The sequence below is a fragment of the Nomascus leucogenys genome, chromosome 1a (genome assembly GCF_006542625.1).
Source record: "Nomascus leucogenys isolate Asia chromosome 1a, Asia_NLE_v1, whole genome shotgun sequence".
NCBI lineage: Eukaryota > Metazoa > Chordata > Mammalia > Primates > Hylobatidae > Nomascus > Nomascus leucogenys.
This window is the reverse complement of record NC_044381.1, coordinates 1,228,358-1,241,015: the sequence shown is the minus strand read 5'-3', so window position 1 is coordinate 1,241,015 and position 12,658 is coordinate 1,228,358. Positions and strand designations below refer to the sequence as shown.

At 39.5% G+C, this 12,658-nt stretch overlaps 1 protein-coding gene across 4 annotated transcripts in view; it reads right to left on the bottom strand.

Moving 5' to 3' along the window:
• Nucleotides 1-12,658, bottom strand: part of KANK1 (KN motif and ankyrin repeat domains 1) — a 202,126-nt gene that overhangs the window by 148,902 nt on the left and 40,566 nt on the right. The gene's annotated exons all lie outside the window — the stretch shown is intronic.

Sequence of the window (12,658 nt, the reverse complement as noted above, 5' to 3'; positions counted from 1 at the left end):
AACATTACTGAATTGTGCAATTAAAAAAACAGTTAAGATGGTAAATTATATGTTATGTATAACACAAAACTTTAAAAAAAAATTTAAGGTAATTATGTACATTTTTTTGCCTCAGCAATTCTTATGACCTTAAAGACTTACATGAGTATACGTTGATGTGGGTACAAAATTGTTAACTGTTGCATTATTTATACTATAAAACACCGAAAACACACTAAATGATCATTAAAATAAAGCCTTAAACAAAGTACAGTCATCCCTCGATATACGAGGAGGACTGGTTCCATGACTGCCTGCAAATACCCAAATCCTCACATACGGAAGTTCTTTAGCCGGCCCTGAAGAACCTGCGTATATGAAAGAAAAGTCAATTCTCTCTTTATGCAAGTTTTGCATCCCTCAAATGCTCTATTTTCAATCGATGTTGGGTTGAAAATATCTGCATAAAAGTAGACCTGCATGTGGACCTACATATAAGTGGACCTGCATATAATTGGACCCATGTTGTTCAAGGGTCAGCTATGTAGCACATCAGTATGATGGGTTACTCTGCAGCATTTAAGAGAAATAAGTAAACTAACAGAGAAAGACACAATCTATAATTATGTAAAATAATAAGTTAAAATGTAGATAAAGTATATAATTTTATTCACAGTAAGAAGGTATGTCTGTATATAAATGCATGGAAAATATGTAGGATGTATATCAAACTTAACAGGGACCCCTCTAAAGAATATTTGGAGGAATAGTGGGGTTCTTACCTTGAATTTTAAAATAACCACTAGAGATTATTTTTTAAAAAATAAGAATAATATTTCTTGCCAGGCATGCCGGCTCACAACTATAATCCCAGCACTTTGGGAGGCCGAGATGGGCGGATCACCTGAGGTCAGGTGTTTGAGACCAGCCTGACCAACATGGAAAAACCCCGTCTCTACTAATACAAAATTAGTCGGGCATGTTGGTGCATGCCTGTAATCCCAGCTACTCGGGAGGCTGAGGCAGGACAATCGCTCGAACCTGGGAGGCGGAGGTTGTGGTGAGCCAAGATTGTGCCATTGCACTCCAGCCTGGGTGACAAGAGCGAAACTCCATCTCAAAAAATAATAATAATAATAAAAACAAATCATTCATAAAGTAAAGAAAACAATTATATTTATAATTGCATATAAAGAATAAAATACCTAGGGATGGCCGGGCATGGTGGCTCATGCCCATAATCCTAGCAATTTGGGAGACTGAGGCAGGCGGATCGCCTGAGGTCAGGAGTCCGTGACCAGTCTGGCCAACATGGCGAGACTCCGCCTCTACTAAAAATACAAAAAATTAGCCAGGCGTGGTGGTGTGCCCCTGTAATCTCAGCTACTCAGGAGGCTGAGGCACTAGAATCGCTTGAACCCGAGAGGTGGAGGCTGCAGTGAGCCAAGGTCGTGCCACCACACTCCAGCCTGGGCAACAGAATGAGACTCTGTCTCAGAAAAAAACAAAACAAAAAACAACAACAACAAAAACAAAACAAAACAAAAAACCTAGGAACAAATTTAACACAGGAGGCAAAAGACTTACACACTGGCAATTACAAGACACTGCTGAAGAATAAGACCTAAATAAATGGAAATACACCCTATATTCATAGATTGGAAGTCTTAATATTGTTAAGATGACAATATTACTCCAAATCATCCGCAGATTCAATGTACTCCTTATCAAAACTCCAACAGCCCTTTTTGCAGAAATGAAAAATCAGATCCTTAAATTCATATGAAGCTGAAAGGAATCCAAATAGCCAAAACAACACTAAAAAAAAGGAAGAAAAAATTTGAAGAACACTCACTTCCCAACTTCAAAACTTAACTACAAAGCTACAGTAATCAAAAACGGTGTAGTACTAGTATAGGGATAGATATATGGACCAACAGAATAAAGAGTCTAGAAATAAAATCTCACATATATGGCCAACAGATTTTTAACAAGGGTACAAAGACCATTCAAATGGGGAAATATAGACTCTTCAGCAAATGGTGCTGGGAAAATTGGATATCCACATACAAAAGAATAAAGTTGGGTCCCTACTCCATACCATATGAAAAATTAACTCAAAATGAATTAACAACCTAAGTATAAAAAATAAAAGCATAACTTCTTAGAAGAAAGCATAGGGAGGCCAGGGGCGGTGGCTCAAGCCTGTAATCCCAGCACTTTGGGAGGCCGAGGCGGGTGGATCACTTGAGGTCAGGAGTTCGAGATAGCCTGGCCAACATGGTGAAACCCCCTCTCTACTAAAAATACAAAAAAATCAGCCGGCGTGGTGATGCATGTCTGTAATCCCAGCTACCCGGGAGGCTGAGGCAGGAGAATCACTTGAACCCGGGAGGCAAAGGTTGCAGTGAGCCAAGATTTTGCCACTGTACTCCAGCCTGGGCAACACAGCAAGACTGTCTCAAAAAATAAATAAATAAAAATTAAAAAAATTAAAAAAAATGAAAATCTTAAAAATGAGAAAAACTATGTGCAAATCATATATCTATTAAGGGTCTAGTACCCAGAATATATAAAGTACTCTTACAAGTCAACAACAAATAACAGTTTTTAAATGGGCAAAGGACTTTAAGAGACATGTCTCCAAAGAAGATATACAAATGGCCAATGTGTACATGGAAAGATAAATACCATTAATCATGAGGAAAATGTAAATCAAAACCATAATAAAATACTACTTTACACCCACAAGGACGACTATAATTTTTTTAAAAAAGGAAAATAAATGTTTGCAAGGATATGGAAAAATTGGAACCTTGTACAATGTTGGTGGGACTAGAAATGGTTTGGCCCTGTGGAAAACAGTTTTGCAAAAAGGTTACACAGACTTGCCATACAACCCAGCAATTACACCTCTAAGTATGAACCTAAAAGAACTGAAAACAGGGACTCAAGTACTTATACACCCATGTTCATAGCAGCCTTATTCATAAGAATCAAAAGATGGGGAAAAAATCAAAAGTCTATCAACGGATGAATGGATAAACAAATTATGACATATCCGTACCATGGACTATTCAGCCATAAAATGGCTGAGACATTACAACATGGATGAATATACTAAGTGAAAGAAGCCAGACACAAAAGGTCACATATTGTATGAGAACATTTATTCTACATGTGGTATCTAGAACTGTAAATTCATAGAAACTGAAAGCAGATTAATGGTTGTCAGGGAGGAGAGAGAGGAGAGAATAGTGTGTTACTGATTACTGGGCACAGGGTTTTCTTTTGCAGTGACAAAAATGTTTTGGAACTAGAGAGAGGCGGCAGCTACACAATATTATGAATGTACTAAATACATCTGAATTGTCAATTATTAAACTGACTATTGTTATATTATGTGAATTTCATCTCATTAAAAATAAATAAAAGTTAAAAAAAATAATGTATAGGTAAGACCAAAACACCAATGGCGAACTGGTAAAGTAATGACGGTGGACATCATTACTTTACCATGACATAACGAGACAATGGTACCAGTGTAAACGGGCATCTTCTGAATCCCGCTACCTTTCTGTGGAACACTCTAAGAGTTATTGCCAGGGGAAAAGGAAACCCACTCAAAACCAGGGGTGGTAAATAATCACTGGCTCCGTGACAGCAAAATGATCCATTGCCAGAAACAAAAGCCTAGTTCAGCTTAGCATAGGGACTCAGAGGACAGCCAACCTTGGTTGCCTTTAGTCTTTTCTCTACCCGAACTTAACCTACAGTGATGAACATTAAAAGAAGTTCCACACCTTCCCTTACAGGTGAGGAAACTAAACCATGGCTGCTTCTAGAGCCCATACACAGGGATGTGGGTAGGAACTCAAAAAATATTTACTAATTTGGTACAGAAGTTAAATGTCCTTAATCCAAAAATCTGAAAAAGAAATGCTCCAAAATCCAACACTTTTTGAATGCTGACGTGACACCAAAAGTGGAAATTTCACACCTGACCTCATGTGACAGGTTACAGTCAAAATGAGGTTAAAACTTTATTTCATGCACAAAATTATTAAAAATACTGTATAAAATTACCTTCAGGCTTTGTATCTAAGGTGTATATGAAACATAAACAAACTTTGTATTTAGACTTGTGTCTCATCCCCAAGAAATTTCATTATGTATATGCAAATATTCCCAAATTCAAACAGGTCCAAAGTCTGAAATACTTCTAGTCCCAAGCATTCGGGATAGGGGATGCTCAAACTGTAAAAGCTGTTTGTTATCATTTGTCAAGCTGTGGAAATTAACAATTCTTCTATCTGTCATCATAAATCTTCTCATGAGGCTGGGCGCAGTGGCTCATGCCTATAATCCCAGCACTTTGGGAGGCCCATGCAGGAGGATCCCCTGAGTCCAAGAGTTTGAGACCAACCTGGGCAACAAAGCAAGACTTCACCTCTACAAAAAATAAATTAGCCAGATGTGGTGGTGCATTCCTGTAGTCCCAGCTACTCAGGAGACTGAGGTGGGAGGACTGCTTGAGCCCAGGAATCTGAGGCTTCAGTAAGCTATGATCACACCACTGCTCTCCAGCCTGGGCAACAGAGTGAGACTGTCTCAAACACACAAAAAAAAAGAAAAAAATTATTACAAATAACTATCCAAAAGCACACCATATATCGCAGCAGGCTCATTTTGCAGGCTTTTCCTCGGGTTCTTGTTCTGTTTGCAATGCTCAAGTTTGGAGCTGAAGTGCTCCTGCAATGGCATTAGGTCTCCCCTTCAGAGTGCTTTCACAGCAAGAGAAATTCACACCAGAAAAAGCACTGCCCTTTTAGCTACTTTCTGGGCCATGTGAATAACTTTCAGTTAACCCTTCTCTCAACAGGTATCAATCACCACATTTTAAAAGTAGAGACAGGGTCTCACCATGTTGCCCCAGCTGGTCTTGAACTCCTGGGCTCAAGCAATCTGCTGGCCTTAGCTTCCTGAGTAGCTGGGACTACAGTCATGTGCCACCATGCCGGGCCAACATTGCATTTTAATTTAAACTACTTGTTTTGGCTATTTCAATGTGATTATTAGGACAAAACAAGAAATTTAAATTAAAAGGCAACTTTTCTAAAAATTCTTTTTTTCTTTTTGCATCTGCGTTCTGCTGAATAAAAATTCTTAAAACTGTTTGTATAATAAGAAAAGATGATAAAGCGTCTATATATCTTTATTAATTCCTCTGATTGTAATAAATAAGCCATTATCAATACAGAGTGGCTGAATCAAAAGGATTTGTTTTATACATTAAAGGTTGAAAGAGGAGAAACAGAGAATCTGAACTCTCCAGATTTTTATATTTGATTTTAAAAGCCTTTTCCTCATTTAAGGTGTCATTATTGAAAATTATTAACTTTTTTAAATTCTAGAAACAACTGAAATCACATTCAATATTTTTGAACATTCAAAAACATCTATAATTGTGGATCAGAGTTTAGGAAATCAAAAAAAACACTCAGGGATTCTCCATTTCATTGTATCTTAAGACATTTTACAAAATATAAACAATCTCACACTTATTAACTATTTAAGACTTTAGAGTGTTTCTGGCTCACTTTAGTCTCTGGCAGGGCTGGTTCCCATTTTGAAATGAGAACTCTATGTTAAGGTGGAGAATTTAGAGACTTACAAAGTCAAAAAGAAATCATAACTCCTACATTTTTAATCATCCATCCTTCTGGTATATGATTTGTCCCATAATTCTCACCAGAAAATGAAGAAAGTTTTGAAGAACGAGTTATTCTCAATGTAAATCTCCAGCCAGCCTCTGTCAATCATGTTGGCCTTTTTCCCTAGTTAGCCTTTCTCCACCTCCTGCCTGAAAACTACACTACTATTTAATTGCTTTGTGACTTCACATTTTATTAAAGGCAGAAAAACATAAAGAGCTAAAATAAGGAGATAAGCCTATTGCCATAAATTGTCCCCTTAAGCAATGAAACTTGCCTCTCTGGTATAATAAGGTGGGTACTGTGAAAACCCCCAACGAGTGCAATTCTGCATAAGTCCACAGCCCCCATCACTTACAGCAGACCTTACAGTTCTCTCGAGTGCAGCACCACAGATCAGACCCCAGGGCAGTCAGCTGTATGCTTTCTAAAACCAGTGTGAAGGGCACAGCCCAGGGAGTCACTTTGCTCTCCACCCTCATCCACTCCAAATTTATCTTGTGTTCTCATGGCCGGGGGAGGGCAGCAGAAATAAGAGACAAGGTTATAAAAAATTTTATAAACTGATAGCACCCTACCTATCATCCCATTCCCTAGAAATCCAGTTACTTGTCATAACCCAGTGAACACATTTTAGCTAAGTGTTCATCTTCATAAATTAAGAAGAATTCACTTCTGTCCCTTTTGAGTCTCCATTTCTTCCTCTGTAGTGGGATGGAAATCATCGTTATCAGATTATACCATGTTTCTGAATGTGCCCAAGCCCCAGCCCTAGCCCTCTGGAAGATTACATCCAATGATTTACACAAACAAATCAGGTCTTCGTGTTTAAAGCCCTGTGAAAACATCAATAGGTAACTTCTCTAAGTTACGCTGGTTTTTTTTGCCACCAGCCAAAACACAAAGGCTTCACGTGTTTTTAAATCCTACTGAGGTGTATAACAAAGTTTATGACATTACTAAAAAAAAAAAAAAAAAAATGCAAGTATATGGGGGGATGTATAAAGATCTAATAATATCCACTAAGCATAAAAAATGTCTGAAAGTATATACAATAAACTCAGCAGTGGTTATATTAGGAATAGGATCAAAAAGTGGGATACAAGAATCCTTTTTTTGTCTGTTTTATTGTTTGAATATGTGACAATGGGCACATGTGACTTTTGTCATTAATTTTAATTTTCAAAGAGTTAAAATAAGGAAAAGAATAATGACCCGTATTTTCCAAATCAAAAACTGGAACACATGGTGTGCCAAAGGATTTTTATTCCACATCTAGAGATAAGAGGCAGTTAGGAAAAGTAGTCACTGGAATGTTCAAATTTCCAGGTTTCAACGGTTTAAAAAAACTGGCGGCCAGAATTATCTAAAACAAGATTGTCTACTAGCATTAGATATTGAGTAAATAGTACAGATCCCTAAGTCAGTCACATTATGTCTTCTTTCTTCTTACAAGGTAGGCTATGGTGGGGGATGCCAAGATCATCTTTCTTGGTATTGAGCCAGCATAGCATGCTCATGAGGAATTTGGCTCAAGTCAATGAACAGTTTCTGCATTTACGTTTTGCACAAAGGACTACCCAAGGAGAGAAAAGCAAACAAAAGAAACAGAAAACAATATAATAGTGCTTAAGGACTATAATTTGAGTAAAGACTCTCTAATAAACAAGAACTACAAAAATTGCAGGTGGCTATTCATTTGGGAAAGAAATTAATTTTAATTCCTATCTCAAATCACATTCCAAACTAAGTTTCATACAGATAAAATATTTTAAAATGTGAAATGAAACCATAAAACTACAATAAGGTAAATATAGTTAAATATCTGTGCAATCTTGTGGTTAGAGATGTAATATTGATTCATTTCTTCTATAAATACTCGCCAGGTCTGACCGGCAGATCCTGGCAGAGCGACGGATGAAAAAACGTACTTAGACACAGGTATCCAGTGAAAGAGCGGGCTAGGGGACCCGGGTGCTCACAGAAAGAAAGAGTTGTAGCAGCTGTGGCCCTGACAAGCCAGCGCTGCGGGCATTTATTCATTATGGATTTAATGACAAAGGTCTTTTAGTCAACACACTTGTGGGTAATTAACATGGTTCCCCCTCCGCCAGCTTCCCGCTGCTCCCTGGGAGAGAGCAGTCCTGCGCACAGATGATTAAAGGCCAGGTTCCCAGGCCTAAGTAAACCAACTTATCTAGATCAATTCCTTTACAGCCCCTTGTTATCTAACCTTTGCTCTCAGGCTCCGGGTAAGAAAATTTGGCTGCCTTCAGCCAAACTCTTTTTTGAAGCTTTTGCAAAACCTCTTCCAAGAAGGCTTGCATCTTTTCCTACAGTTTCTCCCACCACCCTGACCGATCTCCTACAAATACTTCATGTCAAGCACTAGAGACCTCGCTGTGGACAACACAGACAAGGTCCCTGCCCCTGAGGTGTTACAGGCTGGAGGGGAAACAGGAAAAGGGTAAGTTAATAAGAAATAATAACTGTGGCTGGGCACAGCGGCTCACTCCTGTAATCCCAGCACTCTGGGAGGCTGAGATGGGTGGATCACCTGAGGTCAGGCGTTTGAGATCAGCCTGGCTAACACGGTGAAACCCCGACTCTGCTAAAAAAACAAAAATTAGCTAGGCGTGGTAGTGGGCACCTGTAATCCCAGCTACTTGCTAGGCTGAGGCAGGAGAATCACTTGAACCCAGGAGGCAGAGGTTGCAGAGTGAGCCGAGACTGCACCACAGAACTCCAGCCTGGGCGAGGCTGCATCTCAGAAACAGAGAAATAAATAATTGCATATTGAAAAGTGCTCAAAAAGAGTGTGTGTGCGTGTGCACACATTTTCCAAGCAAAGAAACTGTACCTGCAGAATCTCAGGGACAGGAAGGAGGTTGGCATATTCCCTGGACTGAGAAGAGACCAGGGGGGCTGGAATATAGTGTTCAAGGGTGAGTGCAAGAGGTGGGGCTTTACAGCAGACAAAGCAAGATCATGCCAGGCCCTGCAGGCCATGATAACAAGAATGCCATGACGAGCTCAGGCAGGGGTATGCCAAGATGTGATCACACTTGAAAGAGATTACTCTGCTATGTGAAGAACTGACAATGGGCAACAAATACCAAGGCATTCTTAATTCCTAGTTAGCCTATATGGAAACCATAAAGGAAAAGATTTGGTAACCTAAAATTAAATATTTATATACATTTAAAAGCAGTATAAAAATTGAAAGAAATTATCAAAACAATTAACATACTTTTATAATAAAAGACATTGAAAAAATTTTAAATCTTTAAAATCTTGTTGCTGTGAGTCAGTAACAAAAATAGCAAATACCCCTCTGGAAAAATGGGCAAAGGATATGAACAGAAAACTCACAAAGGAATATAAATGGCATATGAAAAGATGGTCATCTGTCTATAAAACTGGTAGAGTTTTGTTTGTTTTAAACTCCACTATCCAATGTTAAGAAGGGTGTGGGAAAAGAGACCTCTCGCATAGTGGTGATGGAATTGTAAATTGGTTCAGTCTTCCAGGCAATATGTATCATATATTAAACCTCTTTCCTAATTTTATAAGGAAATAATTAAGAGCAGCTTCACAAATATAGTTAGAAGGATGTACATTAATGTACACGTCCAAAGTGAGATTTGTTAAAATACATTCCTGAAACAGAATCTTCATCAATCTTTAATAATTACACAGCAGTGACTACTGATAAGGAGAGAGGTTTATAATTTTCAACTGAGAAAAGCAGGGTGCATTTCTGTATTTAAGAATCTTATTTAGGCATACACACCTAAAAAACAAAATCTCTGGAAGAATACAAGCAGTGGTTATTTAATGGTGGTAAAGTTACACATTTTTAACAGGTCTTTTATTTATTGATACATCTTTCATTGTTCTACAGTCACTATATACTGCTTTTAATAATGCATGAAGTCTCTAAGCAAAAATATACATATATATATCTAAAGCACCATAAAATAAAGCTTGAGACACATTAAACTGTTTGGTAAAGGAGGAGAGGGAGAAGAGGCAGCGTAGACTGGAGTTGGATGAGAAAATGGTAATGTTAGAAAGGGACTTTGGGGAGCATCTGCCTAGCCCAACTCCTCATTTCACAGATTAGGAAAGCATCGACCATCTCCTCACTTCACCTCCCTGACTATAATACCAAGGGCCATTAGAACACAAAACAAAACTATTCCTACTTGGTCTTCACTCATTAAACAACCAGGTACCCCCTAAGAAGCAACCATAAATATCATCATTTGGCACTTAACTCCTGAGTAAAAGGTACCCAGACAGGAGCACAGCCCAACAGCTGCTTTGGTATTTGGAAACAAGAGGGTTATTGCATTTGGGAGGTCGAGGCGGGCCGATCACGAGGTCAGAAGATCGAGACCATCCTGGATAACACGGTGAAACCCCGTCTCTCCTAAAAATACAAAAAAATAGCCGGGCGTGGTGGCGGGCGCCTGTGGTCCCAGCTACTCAGAGAGGCTGAGGCAGGAGAATGGCGTGAACCCGGGAGGCGGAGCTTGCAGTGAGCCGAGATGGCGCCACTGCACTCCAGCCTGGGTGACAGAGCGAGACTCCGTCTCAAAAAAAAAAAAAAAAAAAAAAAGAGGGTTCTTGCAAAGTGCCGTTTTTTTCCTCCCTCCTCAAGCAATGAAGAAATATTTCCATCCTAATACTGCTCCTGTGCCTGTCGAGCGCTGAGCTCACAAAGAAACATCCTCAGATAGTTACACACGTCTGGCAAGGAAATCCTCAGCATGCCTAAGGGGTTCACAGAATCTGTCGACTTGGAGCCCAGACGTTTTTATCTGGGTCCTGCATCCTGCAGAGGTCTTTGGCAGGCATTTCTAATTCCTTGGCCCATTTCCCACACAGATACTCTAAATGGTTTCTCTTTCTCAAATCTAAAACCCCAAACCTACTACTTTTACTCTCCAGAAATAAATCCTTCTTTCTTCATTCAGGCCATAATCCTTCAGCCCTCTTAACGTTCCTTTCTATTTCAAATCACCTGTGTCTACCTGCTCCGTCTCCTCCCTCCTTCCTGGCTCAGGGGTGGCAACCCTTCTGTCTCAAAGATGAAGCCCTCCATCCTGATCTATTCAGCCAGCCCTGTAGTCACGGAAGTCCCGGCCCCCTCAGTTTTCCCCTTTCTTTATGACTCCCTCCCCACCTGTCTCCCCACTGGGTACCTCCCTCTCTTTTAGTATATCTAAGTTTCCTTACCCCAACTCTGCTGCCTCCTCCCAGTGGCATCCTCTTTTACTCCTTCTTTTCCAGCAAATCTCCAGACCTGGGCATCTACACCTGCACCTCCTTAGCTTATCGTGATGTTATGAAGCATCAAGAGTAAGTATTTATAGTCAGAAGGCCCAGAGTACACATTCAGCTCTGCCACTGACCATTTCCACGACCATCAGTGAGCAAGCCACTTAATCCTCCAAGTCAATTTCTCCTCTGTAAGATAAGATTAATAGGACCAGCTCCATCTCCTTCACAGCTGTGTCGTGAGGATCACATGAGATAATGCGTGTGGAAGTGCACTGGCAGCTTAATATAAAGCACTTTAACATTCTAGTTATTCCTGTTATTACTCTATCCCTGACCTCTCAGCCATCAACAGAGTCAGGGAAGGTAATTTGTGATCTTCAGGTTGGTCACAGTGTTAACACTAACAACGCTTCAAGGTCAGCACTTTAGTTTTTACTGCGATTTACTGATTTGGTAATAATTATAATTCAAAAACAAGTATAACCTTGGGTTTTTTTTAATCATATAAGCAACGGCTTCTGGAAGACAATAGTAGTAAGCCAACGATTACTGAACACATACAAAAAGTCAGACGCTGTTCTAAAGTACTTTACCAGAGAGTTTTTATTACTATCTTCATTTTCTTATGGGGAAATTGAGGCAGAGCACAGTCATGATTTGAACCCAGGCATCTAACTCTACAGTCCGTGCCCTATCCGATTCTGTTAGTGGCAAGTGGGCGCTGGATAGAAATAAACCAATAGGGAGATCATGACTACTACAGCGTTAGAGGCAAGAGATAATATGGACTTAAACAGGAATACCTAGAATGCTTTTTAAAAACAAACACTTTTTTTTTTCAAATTGCTAACTACCAATGTTGCTGAGAGCTGAAAGTTACCAGGTACTTCAATATACTGCTACTGAGATTACTAACTGCTGTGGCCTTTAGAGAAAACAGTACCTCAACAGAGTAAATTAACAGAATACATCAACACCTGGGTGCTACATTCTATCCGTGTTCAGCAATGCCACTTGTAGCAATTTATCCTAAGGAAATAATCATAGATGTGCATGACAGATGGTCACTGCAATGTTATTTCTAAAAGTAAATAACAAGAAACAATATAAACGTCTCATAAACGGAGATGGGCTAGAGAAACCATTACATTTCCATGTATCTGAATACTATGCTGTCATTGAAAATGATGCTATAGAAAAAAAGAATAAGCATTTTATGAAGGAAAAGAAGTATGTAAAAAAGCCCATTCATATGGGCTTTGGTATTTCACTGGTTTAAGTTCTGAACCAGTGTGGGTTTGCCAGCTATGTGAACATGGGCAAGTCATTTCTTTTTTTTTTTTTCTTGAGACCAAGTCTAGCTCTGTCACCCAGGCTAGAGTGCAGTGGTGCAATCTCAGCACAATGCAACCTCTGCCTCCCAGGTTCAAGCAATTCTCCTGCCTCAGCCTCTCTAGTAGCTGCGATTACAGGCATGTGCCACCACACCCAGCTAATTCTTGTATTTTTATTAGAGACGGGGTTTCGCCATGTTGGCCAGGCTGGTCTCAAACTCCTGACCTCAAGTGATCTGCCTGTCTTGGCCTCCCAAAGTGCTGGCATTACAGGAGTGAGCCACTGTGCCTGGCTAATTTCTCTGAGCTTCAATTGTCCTGTGTGTAAATGGGGATAATAAA